This window comes from Mesoplodon bidens (genome assembly GCF_964165515.1).
Source record: "Mesoplodon bidens genome assembly, chromosome: 5".
NCBI lineage: Eukaryota > Metazoa > Chordata > Mammalia > Artiodactyla > Ziphiidae > Mesoplodon > Mesoplodon bidens.
In genome coordinates, this window is record NC_138161.1 from 7,063,300 (window position 1) to 7,086,732 (window position 23,433).

Here is a 23,433-nt window from a genome sequence, read left to right on the forward strand (position 1 = left end):
CACACAGGAAGTCTGTTATTATGAGCAACATTGCTTTATGGGGCTTATCAAAAATTATCTCACACACAAAGTGCTTCAACACTTGGGCTGGCCACACAGTTGAAACACAGAGCAAGCAGTCTGGAGATTAGGGTTAATTTTATGGCCAAGTTGGAGGGCTCTATGTCTTTGAACGCTTTGTTGCAGATGGTTTATGACACAAGAACAAAGGGTACCAGCCTTAACTTATTTTAACGACTACTGTGACTTAGAACAAATCTCAGGAGCCATCGAATTTCAACAGTTGAGACTTTTTTCCCTGGAAAGCTGGCTGCACCTGCCCCCTGCTAAGACCATCCATCGCAGAGTATAAGAAAACCACCTCCCTCAGCTGGAACTGTGCCAGTTCTGGATGAGAGGGGACTTAGGTCTGCCATGCCTTAGCTTTGAAGAACCAGGAGCACGGCTATTTCTGGAGCAGCAGGGTTGGTAAGACCAGAAACAAGCAGGGGGAAGCTTGGGACACAGGCATTGCTCAATGTCTGCTCCAGAGAAAAGGGAACCTTGCGTGTTTTTCAGGGGAGAGTGTAAAATACACATAACAAAAAATTGATCAATTTAACCATTTTTAAGTGCTCAGTTCAGTAGCATTAACTACACTTACATTGTTGAACTACAATGATGGCATCCGTCTCCAGAACTTTTTCATCTTCCCCAGCTCAAACGTCTTATCCATTAATCACTAACTGCCCTTTTCCCCTCCCCCAGCCCCTGGGAACCATCATTCTACCTTTTTCTCTATGAATTTAACTACTCTAGGGACCTCATATCTGTGGAATTATATAGTATTTGTCTTTTTGTGACTGATTTATTTCACTTACATCATGTCCTCAAGGTCCAGCCATGTTGTAGCCTGTGTCAGAATTTCACTCCTTTTTAAGGCTGGGTAATATTCCATTGAGTAGATATACTACATGTTTGCTTAGCCATTCATCTGTCATCTCGTGAAAAGAGAACTTTTCATATTATTAGTTTGTGCAGGGATATGACTTATTCCAAAGAGCATTATGCAACTTACCTGAATAATTTGTCCAATCTCTTTAATCTGATGGAAAAAACTAGACCATGAAAGACAAAAGTAAGTGGGGCAAACAGCACATATGTAAATAGGGGTGTCATTTTCCCCCTATTCTTTTTTGTTCTGGAAGAATATTCAGGGTACAGAGTCTACATTTCAAAAATAGAATCTATGAGTCTAATCATATTAACTCAACAGGGAGCACAGATGTCAAAACAGCCTCTGTGAGTCATTCCTTGGATTCTAAAAGGAATTAGTTTCAGATAGGAGTTTGCTCTTCTTTGAGGTTTGTTTTAAAGAAGTTCCAAAAGCAAAAAGCAAAATAACAAAATGCCTGGATCTCACAGCAGCTCTGTGAGGCGCTGGCTCTGGCCAGAGGGGATGCTCTTCCTTGGGCTGCTCTGGCTTGCGGATCATGCTAAGTCTCTCTTTGATTTAGAAAAGCATGATGCTGAGGGAGAAGGGTGGAGCTTGGTGAAGAAGTGGAGTGTGAGAAAGGACACAAAAAGGATCTGGGTATTTTGAAAAGCCATCACCATGTTTGAAAATAAATCCCATTCGGAAGCACCAGTTGATTCACTGACTTTTCTGTTTCTAGTTGTCAGCCTAAGTCTAGAGCAAGCTTAAATTTAGGACTTCAGTGTATTGCTGCAGAATTACATCATGTGTGCCACTCTGTGGGCCAGTGATAGCTGCTCGGTTAGGGCTGGACTTCCTGGTCTCCGAGGCACCTGCCCCCTCTCCTTCCCCTCCACGACGATTAGGTGCCGTCTTGCGTTTCTGTCTTGTGTGTAAGCCATCGCTGAGTTGTCTCATTGGCTCATCCTTACCCATCCCCTATGCCTCGGGAACAAAACCTCTGTGTCAAGAATAAACAAGCCCATGTCTACATCACCACAAACACCCCTGTAGATCAGGGTGGATTCCCATGAGGCTCTCCAGGACCTGCAAACAACAGAACAAGTGTGCTTTGGTGACTTCCATTTTCTAGATCTGTGTGGGCCAAATGGGCTGCTGACATTAGCTTCTTTTTTTTCCATGGCCAGGTAAGTTTAGTGATCAAAGAAATTAGGGAAATCCTGGGTTAACCAATGACAAATACGCATATTTACTGTAGGAATTATCATACATTTAATATGTATTGGGAATCTCAAGGAGACAGATAAGAGACAACACATTTTCCAAATGTGTTTATTCATCAAACCCTGCTATCAAGGAACACAGTATCCTCAGAAAGCACTTAAGAAAACCCCAATTTAGATACCTGTTAAATTCAGTAATTTAATATCATGTCCAACACATAGTAGGTAATCAATAGAGTATCAATAGTGCTTCAGGCACTATTAGTGTTAAAGGCACCAATAATCCTAGACTCTCTTTCCCAACCCACCCCCAGGGTCCCCCCATTTTGGAATGCCAGCTTAGTCTTGATATTTTTGGTACAGGGAAAATAAAAGAGAGGGAAAATGAGGAAATGGTAGGATTTTCAACAGAAGGGTTTGAGAGCTACTGTTGCACAAAAAAGACAGAGGGAAAGCAATGAGGATGTCCACCTAGAAGAGAGGGGCAGAGTTTGTTTGGGCAGGAGAGAGAGTCTCAAAAAACTGAAATGTGAGACACAGAGAGAAGAATGGAGAAGGAAGGTAGGAAAAAGTGGCACTGTGTGTGGTGATGGAATCTTTCTCTGGCCTTCCCAGAGACTTCATCTGCTCTTTGCTTTATTCTTTGCCTGCTGGGTTGTTTGGTTTTTGAATCAAACACGGTGCCATGGCTAGCTTCAGGGTGCCAGCAGATCAACCCAACTTACTGCAGGTTTCACTGATAACAATACTGTTTAATATTATTCTTATCCTCACCCACCCATAGGTAGGTCTTCTTGCTTGCTCTCCCCAGGAGAGGATATTGGAATTGGAACCATAGATCTGAGTACTGGCCACCTTGATTGAGTCAAATGCCACCTAAAGACCCAGAGTCTCTAAACTATAGAGGAGAACTAGCCAAGGAAAGCCAAACCCAGACAATCCAAGGGATTCCCTTTTCTGAGGTCTTGGACAGCAAGATGAACATTTGTTTCTAGCAGGTAAACCTGACAGGTCTCCTCTGGTCTCAGCCCAGTAATCAGGATGTAGGAGCACATCCAGGGGAGTCAGAGCAGACCCCCACCTGCATTGTTGCTACTTCCCCTCCCCCCAAAAGAAAAATAACGTGCAGATTGGTGCTTCAGCCATGGTTAGATTCCATTGGTAAGTCTGACCCAGGGGTTCTGCCCAACTTTATGAAATCAAATGAGTGCATTTTGTTTCTTGCCTTTAATTTCCGCCTAAAGCATGTCTGCAGGTGACCTCAAGGTCTGCTTTAAAATCAATCTCCAAAGCACAAAAGGATTCTTTTTGCACCTTTTTTTTCTTCAAGGAACTCACAAATCAAGCTCTGATAAGCACAGTTGATGATTAAACACAATGAGCTGGCTACCGGGAGAGCTTTGATTTGCTTTGAAAAAGGCTCTTTGAGCTTGGTTGAAAACCAGAATCTGTTTTGTTTTTGTTTGTCTCAGCCTTTTCTGTTGGAGACCTTGATTTAAGTCTTGAAAGGATGGAGGTTTGCTGGAAAGTTCTGTAGGTTGAGGCATCTGTCCTTGGTGGGGATGGCTGAGGGGTTTACATGAAATGGTCATCCAGCCACCTTGGGGAACGCCTGGTGATGGTGTCAGCCGAGGACATTTGGGGAAAAGATTTGTATATGATGCATCTTTCAATATTTTAATTTCTTATTTTAAAAATTAGAATATGTTAAAAAAAATAGAGGGGGAGGAGGAAAAGGAGGAGTATCGCAGAGAAGTGATATCATGACTGTGTAATCCTTGAACAGTCAGTTTTGAGTTGACCTTCTAATAAAGGAGTTATCCGAGAGATTTTTCTTTCATTATTTATGTATTTGTTCATTTCTGTCACAATTTTCCCTGGTGCTGACCAGGCCTGGCAGCAGTTCAGGGGCTCACATGGGAGATTTTTGAGATGTACTGTCATTGGGTCCCCCGACCAGAGAGGATAACACAGCCAGAACGGTGGGTGTGGGGGGCAAAGGGCTCTTCAAACACAAATCATACCTTTCGTTTTAAAGTGAGACATGGCTGAGGGGAAAATACCAACCAGTGTAGAAAGGATTATCTTAGAAAACAAGAGTTCCCTGCCCTACCCTCTCCACTGTGGTCTAGCTCTACAGAAATAACCATTTTAAATGAAATTTTAAACTATGTCTGTTCCTAGTCCTATGGTAACCACTGCCAGGTTGCTAAGTAAAATATGTATACCACTTTAAAAAAGACCCATTTTTGGCAGTACCTATAGACTTGTTGTCATGGGAAATGAAAATGTCCTTCTCTTCTCTCCCACCAATATAATTATTACATGATTTGGGTTTCTCAGCTGGTTGACTTTGTGAGTTAAAATAATGGATTTGTTGCCTCTTCAAGGGTCTCTTAGGCCCTCACTTGCCAGGATAAATATATTAGTGTCCTGACCTTCCTCACTTCTCCCCCCACTCCCCAGACTCCTTGCAGCCTCTCTCCACCCACCCCTCACCCACCCTAGGTATCACGCTGGCTTTGGAATCCACATCAGCTCTCACTTGCTCCCTCTCTAGAAGCCAGACATCTCCTCCTCCTTCCCAAAGAAGTTAACTGCACAGCACTACCTCTCTTCAGAATTTCCTAGCTTAGGGCATTTGGAAAGGCCTAGAGTATACCATTTTAGCAGATGGTTGTGATGCAAGTGGTCTGAAAAATGTACTCTAAATCCTAGAGAACAGGTGACATGAAACAGCAGTTCCTGTCTGGGCAAGGACAACCAACACTAACACAGGAAACTAAAATAGGGTGACCGTTTTTGCAGCCAACCCTACAGAAAAGTAGAATACATTATGTTCAAGAATATCATTAGGGGCTAGAGTTCCTTCATGCCACAAATGTTTACTGAACTAGTTCTGACTGTGTATAATGCATTTCCTTTTTGATTGTGTGCTTTTTTTTTTTCAAACTTTTCAGATGCTTTTACATATTTCTAATTCCAGGAGTGTTTACTCAGTGTACCGTGTCAAGATAAAGAAGGTCTCCATAGATGGGTGCAACAGGCCCTGGCCTGTGCTGGCTGGGCGTGAGGGGTGCCTGCAGCACCTCTGTTGATGAAGCAGAAGGCAGGGAAGGCCTTTAACTTCTTTGTGATTCACATGTGGATAAATAGGCGAGGAGGAGATGGGACAGTTCTATTTTAAGGAGTCAGGTTTGCTTGGCTAACATAAGCTCATCTTCCTTCTTTCCTGCCTTCACCCTTTCCTTTCCTTTCCCTCCCTCCCACCCTTTCTTCCTTTGATCAATCCTTATTCCTAATTAAAAGAGCTAGAAAACAAAAATGCAAATGTCAACACCCTTATAGGCATCCCTTTGATTAACTCCAGTAACTAAAATAACAAAATCATCATGGTATCTCGCTGTTGTGATTTACATTTCCTTGATGGTATATGACATGGAGCATTTTTTCCTATGCTTACTTGCCATCTGTATATCTTTTTTTGGTGAGGTAGCTGTTAAGGTCTTTGGCCCATTTTTCAATTGAGCTGTTTGTTTTCTTATTGTTGAAGTTTTGAGTTTTTGTATATTTTGAATAACAGTCCTTTATTAGATGTGTCTTTTGCAAACAGCTTCTCCCAGTCTGTGATTTGTCTTCTTTTTCTTTTGACATTGTCTTTCACAGAACAGAAGTTTTAAATTTTACTGAAATCAAGTTTATAAATGATTCCTTTCAGGAATCATGCCTTTGGTGTTGTATCTAAAAAGTCATTGCCATACCCAAGGTCATCTAGATTTTCTTCTATGTTTTCTTCTAGGAGTTTTATAGTTTTGTGTCTTCCATTTAGGTCTATGATCTATTTTGAGGTCATTTTTGTGAAGGGTGTTAGGTCTGTGCCTAGCTTCATTTGTTTGCATGTGGCTGTCCAGTTGTTCCAGCACCAAGTGTTGAAAAGACTATCTTTGTCCCACTGTGTTGCCTTTGCTTCTTTTGTCACTGATCAGTTGACTGTGTTATACAGGTCTACATCTGGGCTCTGTATTCATTCCATTGATCTATTTGTCTGCTCTTTCTCTGATACCACACTGTCTTGATTACTGTAGCTTTATAGTAAGTCGTGAAGTCAAGGAGCATTCATCCTCCAACTTTGTTCTTCTTCGATATTGTATTGCCTATTCTGGGTCTTTTGCTTCTTCATATAAACGTTAGAATCAACTTGTCATCATTTGATTTTTCTCAGGTGCACGAAACTTATTATGGAAAAATAATCCAGGGCAAGGAGAAGTGCCTACAATAAGCCAGAATTCTGCATACAACCTCTCACTGAATCTTTACAACAGCCTACCAGGGAGGTATTCTTACCATCATTCATTTGGAGATGGGGACGCCAAATCTAGAGGGGGTTAATTAGCTAGTAAATGGCAGAGGTAGAATTTGAACTCTTGATACTATAACCAGGTGCCAAAAAACACCCAACACACACCTTCACACGTAAATCGACCTGGTTGTGTGCAGGGGGCTCAGGTTCGATCCCTGGTGGAGGAACTAAGATCCCACAGGCTGTGCAGCAAAAAAATAAAAAATGAAACAGTAATTAAAACAAAACAAAAAAAGAATCCATCTAGGTCCATCCAATCTAGTACTTTAAATCACTTTGACCTAAATACAATGCACCTGGTTAAACAGTGTTTTTGAAAGGGCACCCCGAGTCCCTGCCTAGTACTGAAAATGTCCACAGCAGCATTCAGAAATTTGTATTAGTTAATAATCCCAGTTGAAGAAAAATGGGTACAATTTCCAATGAAGGGCTCAGAATAAAGTCCTGGACATAATAATTCTCATTCTCTCTTCTGAAGCTGTTCTATAGGCTGTGTCTAGCTGCTTCTGTCGCTGTGCCTCTTTTCGGCTTTAGATTTCTTGATCTTCTCTTTAATGCCTTTTAAAAAAAGAGGTGAGTGTATTTTTCTGTGCTTCACTTAATGGGCTAAAATAATCATTGAGCCCTAGGACAAACAGCTAGCCCAGACTATGAATAAAGAAGCCAGTCTCATTATCCATTCATCCGATGATGGACACTTAGTGGGATAGGGAGGGTGGGAGGGAGGGAGACGCAAGAGGGAGGAGGTATGGGTATATATGTATATGTATAACTGATTCACTTTGTTATAAAGCAGAAACTAACAAAAAAAAACAAAAACAAACAAAAAAGAAGCCAGTCTCCGTTGTGTTGCCCTTGGCTTTGAGTTAAATGGTCCCTCTTTCAAACTTCCTTTTTCAGTGTGTGGATCTGGAGAGCGATGGGGTAACAGAAAGCTGCCTCCACAAAGGAATGTTCTTATCCACGGTGAGACAGTGACCTTAGCACGTCTTTCCAGTTCTGAGGACCAGGCCTTTGGATGTCAAGTCCCACTGTCCATCACCATCACTCCTTTTCAGAGAGGAAGGATGTTTGCTTCTAAATAGGGGTTTAATTTGGAGAAGAGAGGCTGCTCAGGATCAGCTTTCCAGAAACACACACACACACGCACACGCACACACGGGAATACAGGTCTTTGAAGCTCTTTCACGTGAGAAAAATTCTCTTTTCCATCCCACGAGCATCATAGCCATCTCCCCACTGGTGAGTTCATGCAGCGTGCGAACTGGTTCTCAGACATGGAAAGATTCATCAGCGTGGGGCACTGCAGGCTCCCACCTGGGAGCGAGACGTGTTGATACCGTCATCATGAATCAGAGGCGGATGCACCCCGAGCCCTTCCTTTGCTGGCACAGAGGCAGCTGCCACCCTGCGACACTGCCACACTGGCAGTTGGGGTCCCACCGCAACCCCCTCACGGCTGTGCACGGCCACTGCACTTGGCTCCCTGGGTCACAGGCAGGAGGCCAGCAGACTGTGCCCCCGAGAGGGCGGGGTGTCCCGAGAGGTGACCTCACGTCACCAGCCACCCCGCTTCTTCCTTCCTTCATTCTGCAGCTCCTGGAGAGCTGGGCCCTGCCTTCTGGCCCCGGCTGACCTCCTTCCCGGCTGGTCTTCCCGGAGCCAGGAGCCAGGGCTGCTGTCCCCTCGAGGCTCTGCAGACCCTGCCCGTGGGCGGGGCTGGGGGGAATTAGTGAATGTGTGTGAATCTCTTTGAAGACACGAGTGCTCCCCAAACGATGTGCTGACAAGGACAAGACCAGCTGCTGACAATGACAGGACCTCGGGGGCTGGTCTTCCTGGTAGAGAGAGTGGACTTTGTGTTTTCCCTTCTTTTCTTTTTTGGGGGAAGCCGAATCCCAATAGGCTCAGAGAAGTCAAATAGCTGCTCCCATTTCTGAGGAATGCAATCAGCTGGGGGGGAGGTGTGCTTGTGATGTGTGTGTGGTGTGCGTTGTGTATCTGTGTGTGCATGCAGTGTGTGTACCCGTGTGTGTGATGTGTGTACGTATGTATGTGTGGTGTGTGTATGTGGTATATGTGGACTTGTGTGTGTGGTGTGTGTGGACCTGCACACGTGGTGTGTGTGTGTTTCTGTGTGTGTGGTGTGTGTGGTGTGCGTGTGTGAGTCTGTGTGGTGTGTGTGTTTCGTGTGTGTGGTGTGTGTGTATGTGGACCTGTGTGTGTGTGTGTGGTGTGTGTGATGTGGACCTGCGTGTGTGTGTTTCGGTGTGTCTGTGTGGTGTGTGTGTGGTGTGTGGTGTGTTTGTGTGTGTGTGGTGTGTATGTGGTGTCTGTGTATGTGGGGTGTGTGTGGTGTGTGTGTGATGTGTGTGTGGTGTGTTTGTGTATGTGGGGGGTGTGTGTGGTGTGTGTGTATGGGGTGTGGTGTGCATGTGTGGTTTGTGTGTGTGATGTGTGTGTGTGTGGTGTGTGTGAGGTGTTTGTGGTGTGTGGGGTGTGTGGGGTGTGTGGAGTGTGTGTGTGGTGTGTGTGTGATGTGTGTGTGATGTGGACCTGCGTGTGTGGTGTGTGTGTTTGGTGTGTGTGTGGTGTGTTTGTGGTGTGTGTGTATGGGGTGTGTGGGGTGTGTGTGTGGGGGGAGGTGTATGTGGTGTGTGCTGTGTGGTGTGTGCTGTGTGTTGGTGCGTGTGTGGGGTGTGTGTGGGGGGCGCGTGCGTGTGTATGTGTGTGGTGTGTGGTCTGTGTGGGGTGTGTGTGGGTGTGTGTGGTGTGTGTGGCAGGTGTGTGGTGTATGTGTGTGGTGTGTGTGGGTGTGGTGTGTGTGTGGTGTGTGTTTCTGTGCATGTGGGGGTGTGTGTGTGAGTGTGAGGGCTGTGTGTGAGTGTGTGTGGTGTGTGTGTGAGTGTGGGCTATGTGTGAGTGTGTGCGTGTGTTTCTGTGCGGTGTGTGTGGTGTGTGTGGTGTATGTGTGGTGTATGTGTGTGATGTGTGGTGTGTGATGTGTGGTGTGTGTGGTGTGTGGGATGTGTGTGTGGGTTGTGGCGGGTGTGTGTGTGGGTGTGTGTGTGTGGGGTGTGGGGGTGTGTGGTGTATGTGTGTGGTGTGTGGGTGTGTGTGTGTGTGTGGTGTGTGTGTGTGTAGGTGTGTGGTGTGTCTGTGGTGTGTGTGGGGGGCTAGTGTGTATGTGTGTGGTGTGTGTGGTGTGTGGTGTGTGTGTGTTTCTGTGCGCGTGTGTGGGGTGTGTGTGAGTGTGTTGTGTGTGAGTAGTGTGTGTGTGTGGTGTGTGTGGTGTGGTGTGTGTGTGGTGTGTGGTGTGTGTGTGGTGTGTGGTGTGTGTGGGGGTGTGGCGGGTGTGTGTGTGGTGTGTGGTGTGTGTGTGGTGTGTGGTGTGTGTGGGGGTGTGGCGGGTGTGTGTGGTGTGTGTGTGTGTGGTGTGTGTATGTGTGTGGTGTGTGTGTGTGGTGTGTTTCTGTGCATGTGGGGTGTGTGTGTGTGTGGTGTGTATATGGTGTGTGGTGTGTGTGTGGTGTGTGTGTGGTGTGTGGGGGTTTGTGTGTGGGGGTGGTGGTGTGTGTGTGTGGTGTGTGTGTGTGTGTGTGGTGTGTGGTGTGTGTGTGGTGTGTGTGTGGGTGTGTGGTGTGTGGTGTGTGTGTGGTGTGTGTGGGTGTGTGGTGTGTGTGGGTGTGTGGTGTGTGTGTGTTGTGTGTGTGGTGTGTGTGGGTGTGTGTGTGGGGGTGTTTGGTGTGTGTGTGGGTGTTTTGTGTGTGTGTGTTGTGTGTGGTGTGTGTTTGGTGTGGTGTGTGTGTGGTGTGTTTGTGTGCCTATGTGTGTGGTGTGTGTGTGGTGTGTGTGTGGTGTGTGTGTGGTGTGTGTGTATGTGTGTGTTGTGTTTGTGTGTATGTGTGTGGTGTGTGGGGTGTGTGTGTATGTGGTGTATGTGGACCTGCGTGTGTGTGGTGTGTGTACCTCTGTGCATGTCTTCCTTCCCGGGGCATGCGCCCTCCCTGACCCTGGGCTGTTGGGGCTGGCGAGGCAGGTGTAGGGGGAGAACGGGGTGCGGCGGGGATGGGGCGGGGGGGGGGGGTGGAGGAAGGGAGGGAAGACGGAGTGGGGGTGGGGGTGGGGATAGGGCGGCTTTGGGAAGCCGGGCTGGAGGCCTGGCAGGGAGGGGCGTGCCGCCTTAGGTGATCTGCTGCGTGGCCTTGAACTTTTATTCCAGGAACTAAGGCCGCCCCCGCTCCAGGCCCGCTGCCAGCGCTGCACCGCCCACGCGGATCAGTCGGCCAACGTGAAAGGAATTAGCTTCCAAGTGACAGGGAGCTTTGTTTTTTCTTTAAGCCCCACCCCCACTCCCTCCCCGGCAGCCCCAAGTGCTGCTTCTCTTGTCTTCGTCCTGATTTCTGCAGACCTGGGTCAGCATCCCCCTCCCGCCCCGGGAAAGGGTTTGTCAGTGCTGACGCCGCCCCGTCCTCCTCTGGCCGCCCCGTCCTTCTCTGGCCACCCCGTCAGCTGGCGGGTCGCCGCTGTTACTCCCCGCGGATGCTGTAGCGTCCGCGCCCGAATTCTTCGCCAGGAATCCTTGTCCTCCTCCGGACGCTGGACGGCTCGGAAGATGGGGCATCTGAGGGCAGAGGACGGCCCTTCCCACAAACTCGGAGCTGATGTTGCGGGCCGGGGAAGGGGTGTCCCGCGCGGTCCCCACCCGGAGTGCCCCCTCCCCGCCGGCCCGCCCTCTGGAAAGCGTGGCCGCTGGGACCAGAGGCCGGGCTTGGCCCTAGACGCCCTCACTGCCTCTGCACCTCCTTTCTGCCTCAGGATCCACGAGGGCAAAGGCCCCGTGTGGCTTCTTTTCAACAAAGTAAGATATAACTCCCACACCGTAAAATACGCCATTTGAAGGTGCACAATTCAGTAGTTTTGAGTGTATTCACGAAGTTATGCACTAATTCAGAACACTTTCATGATGCCCTGAAGAAATCCTGTACCGTTAGCTGTCACTCCCGGTGTCCTCCTCCACCCAAAGGCCCTGGCAACTCCTTTCTCTCTCTGTGGGTTTGGCTATCCTGGACATTTCACATCACTGGAATCACACAATGTGTGGCCTTTTGTGACTGGCTTCTTTCACTTACCATAATATTGTCAAGATTCTTCAATGCTACAGCATGTATCAGTGTCTCCTTCCTTTCCAGGGCTGGATGATATTCCATGGAATGGCCAGGGACCATGATGTTTGTTTATTCATCAGCTGATGGGTTGCTGTGGCTTTGGGCAGGATTTTTGTTGTCCACTGTTGGAAACTTCCAGTAGACTTGGATCAACGTGCACATCGTTTGTTTGCTGAGCACATAAGCGAAGGATACCTGGGTTAGAATATCTGAGTCATGATGCTTGACTCTGCCACGGATGGGGAGCTGTGTGCTCCCCCAGCATCCCTCCACCTCACCTGGCCTCGGTTCCTCCATCTGTCAAATGAAGGGCTTGAACCACATGGCCTCTAACATCTGGCTCTAACATTTTAAGATATTTTAGAAAGCAATTAGCATAGTATCTTTTGAAAAAGGTAGAGAAAAGCAAGCTGCAGGCTGACATGATTAAGTGCATCCATAACTGAAACTGCTTTTTAAATGATAATCTGGGTCAAGCCACAGAAGGCGCTTTTGTAACAGGTTTCCAAATGGCAGAAGATTACCGTGAATGACGGGGAAGGAATGATGTGTCAAATTAAAAAGATGAAATATAACAGGAATAAAAATAAAGTGTGGCATTTAGCGCCAAAACCCAACAGAACAGCTACTGGCTGGGGCTACTGGAGAGGAGACCAAACAGCGCCCATCTACAAAAGGATTTTAGCTGACTCTAAATAAATCTCATTAGGAGCCACATGGGGTTGAGCTGCCAGAAAAGAGCCAATGTGATTTTAGATTATATTAATAGGAGCATAGTGGCTGAAACAAGGGAGGTGGCCCTGGTGAGACCACCCCTGGTACGGCTGCCACATTCTCAGAGGGAGGCCACCAAGAAGAGCAAGCCTGGAGGAAGATGGGCAGGACGGTGGAGCTTCCCAGAACCATGATGTCTTAGGAGGTCTAGGGTTTTGGTGTGCAGAGGGAAGCCAGAATGCACTTCACAGACGTGAAGGAACGTCCCATGACAACGCGAGTCGACTTCTGCCATGTGGACCTGGAGGGTGGCTGGAGCCATGAGGTGGTGGATTGCTACGCAGGGTGAGGAAGAATTCTGTGACAGCAAAAGTCACCGGAACATGGAGAGATAGACCACCTGGTTAGGAGCAGTGGGGTGGGGAGCCCGATTATCAGGGGCAGTGGCTGTGGCTGGGGACCGAGTCATGACTTGGAGGATGCTTTTCATTTATGGGATATAGATGGGGGGGAGGGGGAGGGAGAAGGGGGGGAGAGGATGGGGGAGGCCTGGAATCCCAGGATTCCTCCCTGCCACTGGGTGCTGCCAGCCAAAGAACAGCATGCTGCCTGGACTCGAGTTTAGACTATTTATGCAAATGCATTGTTCTTTTCAGTCCTTGGAACTCCCAGAGGTAAATTACCTGCTGAGGCAATTGTGGATTAATCTGAGGCAATCAGCTATCTCTAAGTCCACCCAAGCCCGCATTTGAATCAGATAGGGTGATTCATAGCAATCTGAAGTCAACTTTGAAAGCTGGGTTCTTCCTGAAACACCGGCCCGGTGCCCTTGATGACGGATCAGACACAGGGCTGGGCTCTGCCTGGGATTGGCGCGGCTGGTTGGCGAGGTTGCCTTTTGCGCCCTAAGAACTTTGGGAGGAGGGACGGGAGCCCTGTGGCTGCTTCCTGGTCCCGGGTCTGAAAATCACTTAATTTAACACAGTTGGCAATTCCTCCACCTAAGTTGCCTTGGCCTTCCTTCCACAGGCAAAGGGTGCGGCCAGTGAGGCGGACGGCCTTGCTCATACTGGAGTTGGTCCGTGGCGTTCGCGAGGTCAGTGGTCATTTCTTACTGACCCCGGTGGATTTGGTGATCCTGAGGCCCAGATCCATCTCTGTAGGGGCAAGTGCTCTAAAAGGGAGTGCCTTCTGACCCATAAGTCCTTAAGTACTGAAGTCACAGATGGCCAAGGCGAGGTGACACTCTTAATTGTTTGGATAAGATTATCCCTGTCACGCTTGATGCAAATAAAAGGCAAAGCCCAGTTGGGCTTGAGTGACAAGGGTGGCTGCTTTTCCTAAGGAGGGAGGCTGGCTTTGGGGCGACCGTGCATCTCAGGGTGCACACAGAGGACTCCTTACTGCCAGTTCTGTAGAGCCCAGGGCTGCCTGGTCCTTACCTGGAGCTCAGCCACTTGGAGACCAAAAGCATGCATCCCAACATTCTTAGTAGACAAGGACACCCTGAACTCAGGAAACAAAAGAACAGGAGAGAGAGGAATCATTAGGCAAACACCGAGCGATCCTAAAACCAACTGCTAACAGCACACGGATCCGGGGAGCCCAGGATCTCCTGGGAGATCGCTAAGAGCAAGTGCGAGATGGAGATGTGTGTCAGCCCCACGTCTGAGTTGTAAATGCTGATGGTCCAGATGTCAGACGCAGGCCCTCTGGGGGCGTGGCTGAGGCCCGGTGATTCAGCCCCATTACCTGCGATGGAGACCTCAGGCCTGGAGCATTCTGCTCAGAGTTGCAGTTCCCGCTAGCCATGACCACATGGCTCCCGTTCCTGGCACCGAATTGGCTTTGGGATGCGTCCAGGAATATTCCTGCTCTCCGTGGGCCTGAGTCTTACATCTAGAACTGCTCGTCCATCTTCCTGGGCTCCTGGGACCTGCCCCCCACAGGTGGATCTGGGAAGGGGAGAGTTACTCTCCGAAATGTGAACAGTGCCAGCGCAATGCCAACCGCCACTGCCCTGCACAACTCAAACAGACAGGAGCCGCAGAATTTGGGTGTGGGGAGTGAGGGATGCTTCTGACAACCCTTACACTCCCTCCTCAGAATCCCTGCCACTGGGCTTTCCTCCTCAGCTTGCCTCGAGACAGCGCCCACGGAAGGGAGAGCTAGCGGGCAGGTCCCAAGACCCAGCGGGATGGCGTCCAAGCCTCTGCCCTGCAACGTCCACGTGCTGTTGCTCCAAACACCTCATCTTCCCCCCTCAACACCTCCCAGGCCTTCCAGTTTCCAGGCTTTGTACCTGCTCCCCACATCCCTGGTCCCCCCCTGGCCTTTTTTTTCCTGCTGAGAAAGAGAAAAACCAGGAATCTGGACTCAGGCCCACGTTGCCTCTCCTCCTAGGGTGTCCATGTGCCCTGTTACCAATGAGGGGTTTCCAGGGCCTGAGACTTTCAGCGCTAAAATCAGGACAGACCCTGACAAAGCAGACAGTTGGTCCCCCTCCCTCCTTATTAGTTGCTATGTTAGGGTATAGAACAGTGATTTTTACAAGTCTTTTGATCCTGAGTCTCCTGAGAATCTAAAGACCATGGGCTTTCTCTTCTGTTTAGCATAGATAGGCCCTTAGACACACCACTTTACATACATTTTCAGGGGTGCTGAGCTACCCTTAACAATTCAAGGGGAATTTGGGGGGCCAGGGACCTGTCCAGAGACCCAGGGTCAAGATACAGTGCACGAGGAGGAGGTTTGGCCTGGTGGTCAATTGTATGAGCCCAGGGGGAGGACTGACCCCACTTTCTGGTCAAGCTCTACTACTTTCAGCTGCAAATCCACGTTCAACCTCCCCAAGCCTCCCTGTGCATCTGTAAAATGGGAATTAGACCTGCTTCATATGGGTGGAAAAGACTGTTAGTAACACAAAAACAGTGCGAAATATACAGTGTCTGGCGCATCTGGATTCATGCCTGCACAAACCTGTCTAAAACACGTATATTGAGCTGCTATGTGTCAAGGACTGTTCTAGGTTAGAGATACCGCAGGGAACAAAACAAAATCCTTGCCCCTGAGAGCTGACATTTTGGTAGGCTGAGGCTTAATAAGTAGTAGCTGTTTTATTCCTCCTGTTATTCTTAACGGTTGGATTCAGAACTTACCAATACACCCACTTCTATGCCTACTCATGGCTGGTTACCCAACAGCTTTGTCCTCTGCAGGGGTGAAGGATGGCGAGCTTTTAGATCCAGGGAAGAAGCCCCCTGTCCACCTTTACTAAAACCCTGTAATGGCCTTAATGCTTTTGTACCATAGTTTTCTTTTTTACTGATATTTTAAAGAAGCCAATTTGAGTCTTCATCCTCATATTGCTTTTTTAATTATTTACTTTTTACACAGCAGGCTCTTTTTAGTTATTTATTTTATACATATTAGTGTATACGTGTCAATCCCAATCTCTCAGTTCATCCCACCACTACCCCCCCCCCCACCCATCTTCATGCTTCTAATGAGGAACCTTCACTTCTTTCTTCCAATAGGTTATTTAGGCCTCCTATGACTTCTTGCTGAGCTGTAATTTTTTTATAAGCAAACAGTTCTCATTTGTCGAGGACTGACAAGGAGACCCCAGATGGGACCACCGGGTCACTGAGGCACAAAATAAACACTCTAGCCAGCAATCCACCAATCCATGCAATTTCTGTTTATAGACTCAGTGATCCGATCATTGTCCGTATTCTGATTCACTTTTCCTGCTCAGCTGAATGTGGTTGCCCCGGGAACAGTTCCCAGGTCCCAGTTTTGAGCATGGAACCACTTACCCCAGGAAATCTGGGCGCTCCAGAAGCCAGTGAGGGAGGGGCCAGCACTGCCAGGCGCTGGTCAGTTTCATCCTGCAAGCGTGGGCAGGCGGGGCTGGCCTGAGGGCAGCATGGCAGCTGGAGAGAGCTCTGGCCTGAGTCCTCAGCCCGCCTTAGCTGACATCGGAGCCTCGCAGCAGGGTTGCTGACGTGTACTGGCTGGGCTGGCTGTTTACTAGATTGTTTTTTAAGAGCTGCACTTCCAGTAAGATGTGAAAACATGCCACGACACCCTCATTTATAGCACTGAGCATGTCACTCGGGCAGCATGTGGGCCAAGAAAGGGAGAGTCCAGGAAAGGTGAGATTAGCAGACAGTCGGGAAAGTCACCTGATGTGAGGAGAGACTGGGGTAGACCAGATGGCTGCATCAGCACTGTCCGGGGACATGCACAGGCTGCACCTTGGAAGGGTTGATTTGAGCAGAATTTCTTCTTGAGAAGGTCCAAGTAGCCTAGTCTGGGAATAGGAACTGGCCTCAGGCTAGCTGGTTTCCAGAGTGACACGGGCAAGTCATTTCTCCTCTTTGAGCCTCAGTTTCCCTACCTTTGTGATAAGGGTGTCCAGTCATTGATTCCTTAGTGGGCAGCAACCAGCCCAGGGTTGGCATGGGGGCTCCTGGGTTCCTGTCCTCCATCTTCCTGGCTGTGGGACAGTGTAAAAGGCCTTACCTTGTCAAGACACAGTCTTGTCACGTGTTAAGTGGAGACATTTGTGTACTGTGATCTCTTGGTGCTGTTCTGAGCATTTTTGTGATAAAGCACACAGAACGCTTAGCAGACAGGCAGGTGCACAGCAAGCGCTCGATACCCTGGAGCTTTTATCAGCATCAGCACCAATAATGAGTGTTTGTGGAGGACTCTGTGTACAGGGAGCACTGTGTGCTGGGCAGGGAGGTTCTGAGGTCCCTTCCCGCTGGAACATTCCATACCTGTGATCTAATAAAAGGCCACTGACCCTTTTCCTCCCTCCTGATGGAAGTTACAAAAACCTCCATTTCCATTGCACTCATATTCATAAAACACAGTCCCTTTTTATTTAAAACCATTTCCCTCCTGCAGATCTGACAGGACAGGAGGGAAAAGGCTGCAGGAACAAGTCTCATCAGGCTGCAGGGGGCCCTTCCCAGACACTGCTGGCATCCTGGACCCCATGCTGCCTCCTTGCTCACATGTAAGCAGTTTATCTCAGGTCTTGTTTTGGCTTAGAAATCCTTTAATCTCCCAGGATTGTTTTAATGGATCGGCCTCTATTTTTATTCTTGGATGGCAGAGTGCATCAGAGACTCAGCCGAGTCCACTGGACGTGTGGAGACCTGTCCCCAGGAGCACTAAATTCCTTGCAGCTTCCAGCAAGTTAAGGACAGAGCCCAGAGACTGAAATGAAAACACCAACAGGAGGAGGCCTGCTCTTAACCACCAAGTTTGGGGCATAGTAGGCATTCGGCAAATATTTGCTAAAAACAAACATTGAGGGGTCCTATGAATTCCGAGCAGTTTTCTGCCCCTGGTGCACAGCGTGGGGAACGTGTGGCCATGGCAGCTAGCAGGTCGGTTTCTGAATTAATGAGCCTGATGCCTATAATTTTCCCAAGGCCAAATATTTGTGGGTATGGCTACATGCCATGGAATTTCTAGACTTTGTGCCTTCCTTTTCTATCCATGGAAACTTTGCTTTTCTTTCCTATACGTGGTCACTTCGTTTACCCTCCTCGGTTTCTCTAAGGGGAGCCCTGGGGCATGTGGACATTACATTGAGCCTATGCGTCCTTTTGGCCGCCTTCTTTTTATTTTATTTTATTTTACATTTTCTTATTGAAGTATAGTTGGTTTACAATGTTGTGTTAATTTCAGGTGTACAGCAAAGTGATTCAGTTATGCATACATACATATATATATATTCATTTTCACATTCTTTTCCTTTATAGGTTATTACAAAATATTGAGTATAGTTCCCTGTACTATACAGTAGGTTCTTGTTGTTTACCTATTTTATATATATAGTGTGTATCTGTTAATCCCAAACTCCTAATATATCCCTCCCCCTCACCTTCCCCCCTGTTAACTATAAGTTTGTTTTCTATGTCTGTGAGTCTATTTCTGTTTTGTAAATAAGTTCATTTCTATCATTTTTTTAGATTCCACACATAAACGATATCATATGATATGTGCCTTTTTCTGTCTGTTTGCCTTCTTCTCAGTGCTTATCAAAATCCAGTCTGGACCCTATAAACATGGGATTTGGGTTGTTCTGGCTGCCATAGTCTGGGAGCTGGAGAGTTGCTGGACACCAGCAGGGTTGTGTTGTAGGGATGCTGCTCTGTTTTAAGCTGTCAACACCCTTCCCAAACTGAGGACTGCAAGTTAGAAATGGGGAGTGAGAACAATGTGTCCTGTGTGGAGGCTGAAGACTCAGAGTCTGGGGCCCCAGGCACAGGGCAGTGTAGTGAGCTTACTATAATCCCAGAGGTCCTGAGGAGAATGGTTGGCCATGGCCGTGGTCAGACACAGAAGCCCACTGGTTCTGCATCTGGCTCACACAGTCAGGAGGACCATGCTGAGGCCATGACTCACACACCTGCCATGGCTGCCCCTTCTGAAGGCAAAGAAGGCTCAGCCCATAGCTAAGCCAAGGGAAGCATCTCTAATCTGTTCCTTATTCATGGGTGACCATGTCTCTATTGGTCAGGATTTTCCAGAGAACAATAGGATATGTATCTATATCTATGTACAGAGATTTATTATAAGGAATTCACTCATGCAGTGATGGAGGCTGGGAAGTCCTTAGACCTGCAGTCAGCAAGCTGGAGATCCCAGAAGAGCCGGTGTTTCAGTGGAGCATAAAGGCTAGAAAAGACCAATCACACGGTCAGGCAGGAGTTTCCCTCTTATTTGGCTTTTTTGTTCCATTCAGGGTTTCAACTGATTGCATGAGGGCCACCCACATTAGGAAGGGCAATCTGCTTTACTCATTTTACTGATGTAAATGTTAATCTCATCCAGAAACACCCAGAATAATGTTTAACCAAATATCCAGACACCCCATCACCCAATCAAGTTTACACATAAAATTAACCATCACAGTGTTCCAAACCACAATTCTCATCCTTGGAGAGACTGAGTTGGTTGAGGGTCCTGCCCAAACCAAGGGCGGCCACTATGTGGGCTGAGTAGAAGGAGTGTAGGATAAAAGCCTTAAGTAGGGACAATAGTAATTAGCAAGGATGGTTATGGTCTCTTTCATGGAGACATAGATGGAATCAGTCAGTTGGTACCAAAAGGAGAAGCAAGGAGACCTCCAGAGAGAAGCGGAGACCAATGGGCAGTAGGGGATCCAGGCTAATGGGGGCGCCAGAGTGAAGATGCAAGAACGCCTGGTGCTACTGGGGCAACAAGACAACATGGAAACCAGAACTACCGTCTGTCCTGAACAGCGTCCCAGGTTTATCCTCTGTGGGGCTAGTAGTACATTAGATGCTGTCCTCCCCTTGTATCCCTTATCACCAGATAGTTCCTTAAATATACTGTAAAACCCCAGTTCTTAAGGTGAACTGAATGAGTCTTTTCCTTACCATCAAATGAGATGAACCTTTATCTACCACACATGACAAACTAATGCCAGTGATGTTATTCTACTTGACTTTTCAGAATGATTCGAGTCCAGGTTTAAGAAGAGACTCACTCAGATACTTTCTGCTCCATCTCCTTACTTTGTTGGCTGAGTAAGAGCTGTACTGGAGTAAGAGAAACAGAGGGGGAAGGAGATCACAAGATAGGGCTGGAGACCTTGCTGTTGTGTAGACACAACTGTTCACAAATTTCATGGGATAGAAAAATATAGGATTGGGGCTGTCTTCTGAGTTGTTTTCCCCTCTGTTTGCCATCACAGGCTTTCAGACCACTCAGTTCACTAGTCTTGTCTTTGATGTTCAGCACAGTCCTTATAAGTCTCCCCTAAGTGGAGGGTTGGGTAGGTGGAAGGAAAAGGTGAAATAAATTCTTACAATGGCAACATTAGAGTCATTATTTATGTTAGCTAGAGGAGCACAGAAAAATATACCCTTATCCACTTGATAAATATTCTTAAGCACCTGCTCTGTGACAGGTAGGGTCCTAAGTGCTTAGAAGATGTCAATGAATAAAACAAAGAACCCTGCCATGAGGCACTTACATTGTCACAGGGAGAGCAGGCAACAAACAATGAATATAGTAAGATAGTAATATAATAAATAATAAGTGTAATACAGTAAGGTAATAAATATAATAAAATGAGCCAATATCACAGGATGTTGAAGGTGATAAATGCACTGGGAGGAAGGAAAGAGAACATGAGAGGAGGGTGAAGAACTTGTCTGGAGGAGGACAGAGGTCAGCCCCACTTAGAGCATGACCTTTATGAAAAGGCTCGCAAGAGGTGAAGGAGTTAGTCATTGGAGCATCTGGGGAAGCGTGTTCAGGCAGATGGAACAGTCACTGCAAAGGTCCTAAGGCAGGAGCATCGGGCATGGTCAAGGGATAACAAGGAGGCCAGTGTGGCTGGAAGCTGGAGGGAAGGGAGGGAGTGGGACGCTGGGGCAGAGGGGAATGGGGCCAGAACGTGCGGGGTGTTGGGGAGAAAGAGAAGAATCAAGGATGGGCCTGAGCAAAGCATATAATAGGCAAATGGTGTTGGATTAGTTTAATCCCTGATGGAATCAGTGACTCTCCTGGTCGGGGAGGAGAGCCGTATATCATAACTCCCCCCTACCCCTGGAAAGTCTTTGAGTGGCTCCCCTCTTTAGAACACACCACTGTCTTAAGGAGGCATCCGTACCGATGGGCAATGATGTGTCTTACTCCTGGTGTGTGAGGGCAGGGAAAGGGTTGAGGATCAATGTTGTAACATGTTGAAATTAACTAATATCTCTTCTTGTGGGCTATGAACAAACTCTCTTCTAGGGCAACTCTTTATTTTTGTCATTTATATTCCAACAAGGTATCCTGACCAGAAATACACTAGACAACGTGGAATAATTTTTTAAAGGCTCTTAAGGGTGTATCTTAATGAAGCAACTAAGTGTTCCAGTAGTTTTCCACGTGTCCATTTCAGATCACAGAACCAATGTAAATTTCATCACTTTCAGATGGAGCTAGACTCTGAGGTGTGGTGATTATATGATGGGTAAATATCTTAGTTAATGTGGTTTTGTTCCTCAGGAGGTGAGATGTCTCTGTCATTTTAAACCTCATATAGAAAACATTCTCTGTGGCTTCATCTGGTGTTTTTAATATTCTATCCTGCAGTGATTACATTTTGGGATGTAAATTTCCCCTTCTGAGCATTTGCCAGGTACTGTAGAAGTTCATGAGTTGTGGTGAGTTATATTTTTCTGAGTCTCAGACCCTGCAGGGATGGTCCCCAGAGGTGGTTCCTGCTTCCCCTCAACACCTGACCTCACTGTGGCTTCATCATCCAGTGCTGGCTCCTGACCTCCTCATGTGACAGAGGGACACTTTACTGGTGAAGTTGTGCTCTGTAGTGATATTAACAAGTGTTATGCACTGCATGTTTGTGCTCCCCCTAAACTCACATGTTGGAGCCCCAACCCACAGTGTGATGCATTAGGAAGTGGGGCCTTTGGGAGGCGACTGGGGTTAGATGAGGTCCTGAGGATGGGGCCCCCATGATGGGATTAGTGCCCTTATAAGAGGAGGAAGAGGCACGAGAACTTCCCCTCTTGTCATGTGAGCGCACAGAAAGAAGTCGGTCACCTGCAATCCAGGAAGAAGACCCTCACCAGGAATGGGATCTGTTGGCACTTTGATCTTGTGCTTCCAGACTCCAGGACTGTGAGAAATACATGTTGTTTAAGCTACTCAGTCCATAGTACTTTGTCATAGCTGCCTGAATTGACTAAGATAGCAAGTATGAGGCTTTTTGTAGTCCTTGCTATGCAAACTCACAAATGTTTACTATTTCTATTTTTACCTTTTCTGACCATTTTTTAAACATTGAAGTATAATAAAATGCACAGCTCTTAGGTGTTTAGTGCAATAAGTTTGTGCTATTGTCCATCTGTGCAGCCATCACCTCTATCAAGGTCTCGAGCACACACACCATCCCAGACTGTCCCCTTCTGCCCCTTCCAGTTAGTTATTCGCCCACTCTCATGACCTTGGAAGTAACCACTCTTTGACTTCTGTCACCATGGATGAGCTTTGCCCATTCTAGAGTTTCAAATAACTGGATTCTTCCAGGATGCATTTGTGTGCATGACTCCGTCACTCAGTGTTCTAGAGATGGGTTCATGTAGTTGTGCCTATCAGTTCCTTTTTATTGTTGAGTAATATGCCACTGTATGCATATACCACAACTTGTTTATCCGTCTTCCTGTTGATGGGCATTTACTTTTTTGGTTATGGTAAATAAACCTTCTTGCATATACTTTTCTGTAGAGGTGCTTTCATTTCTCTTGGATAAGTACCTAGAAATGGAATTTCTAGCTCATAGGGTAGATGACTACTGAACTTCAAAGGAAATGCCAAACAGATCTCTAATGCAGTTGGACCATTTCATTCTCTCCTAGCAGTGTACAAGCGTTCCAGTTGCTCTGCATCCTGGCCGACATTTGGCATTGTCTGTCTTTTTTATTTTAGCTCTTCTAGTGGGTGTGAAATGACATCTTGCTGTAGTTTTAATTTTCATTTCTCTGATGACTAATACTGTTGAGTAACTTTTCATATGCTTACTGGCCTTTCATATATCTTTTTTTGTGAAATGTCTGTTCAAGTCTTTTGCTTATGTTTAAAATTAAGTGCTTTGGTTTTTCATGTTAATTTGTAGGAGTTCTGCTATTTCTTTCTGTACTTGTCTTTTTACCTCTTTACTCTCTAAATTCCTTGAGATATTTGACCAAGGATTATATTATCTCACTGTAGAGAGATATTTCTCTCTACAGTGCTCACCACAATTCTTTGTCAGTAGCAGGTACTTAATATTTATTGGATTGTCAGCAAGCGCTAGGCTCTGCCTGTATAGTATAGTGGTATAACTTGTTGATTTTCTTAAAATAAGTTTAAGTCAAGTTTATATGTTTAATTTTTTGATTGACAGCTTCTTTTACTTTTCAGCTTTTGAATTTCACATTAATCTTTTCCAGTACCTTCACCTTTGGCAAACGTTCAGTGTATTTATTTCCAAATGTTTTAAGCCAATCT

At 46.9% G+C, this 23,433-nt stretch overlaps 1 long non-coding RNA gene across 1 annotated transcript; it reads right to left on the reverse strand.

Annotated features, from left to right (window-relative positions):
• Positions 1–11,563: 11,563 nt before the first annotated feature.
• LOC308618009 lies at positions 11,564–16,406 on the reverse strand. The gene is made up of 3 exons (XR_014015947.1): positions 16,200–16,406; positions 13,824–13,887; positions 11,564–11,839 (listed from the first exon to the last, which is right to left on the reverse strand). It is a non-coding gene; the product is annotated as an uncharacterized lncRNA (long non-coding RNA).
• Between the last annotated feature and the right edge of the window lie 7,027 nt (positions 16,407–23,433).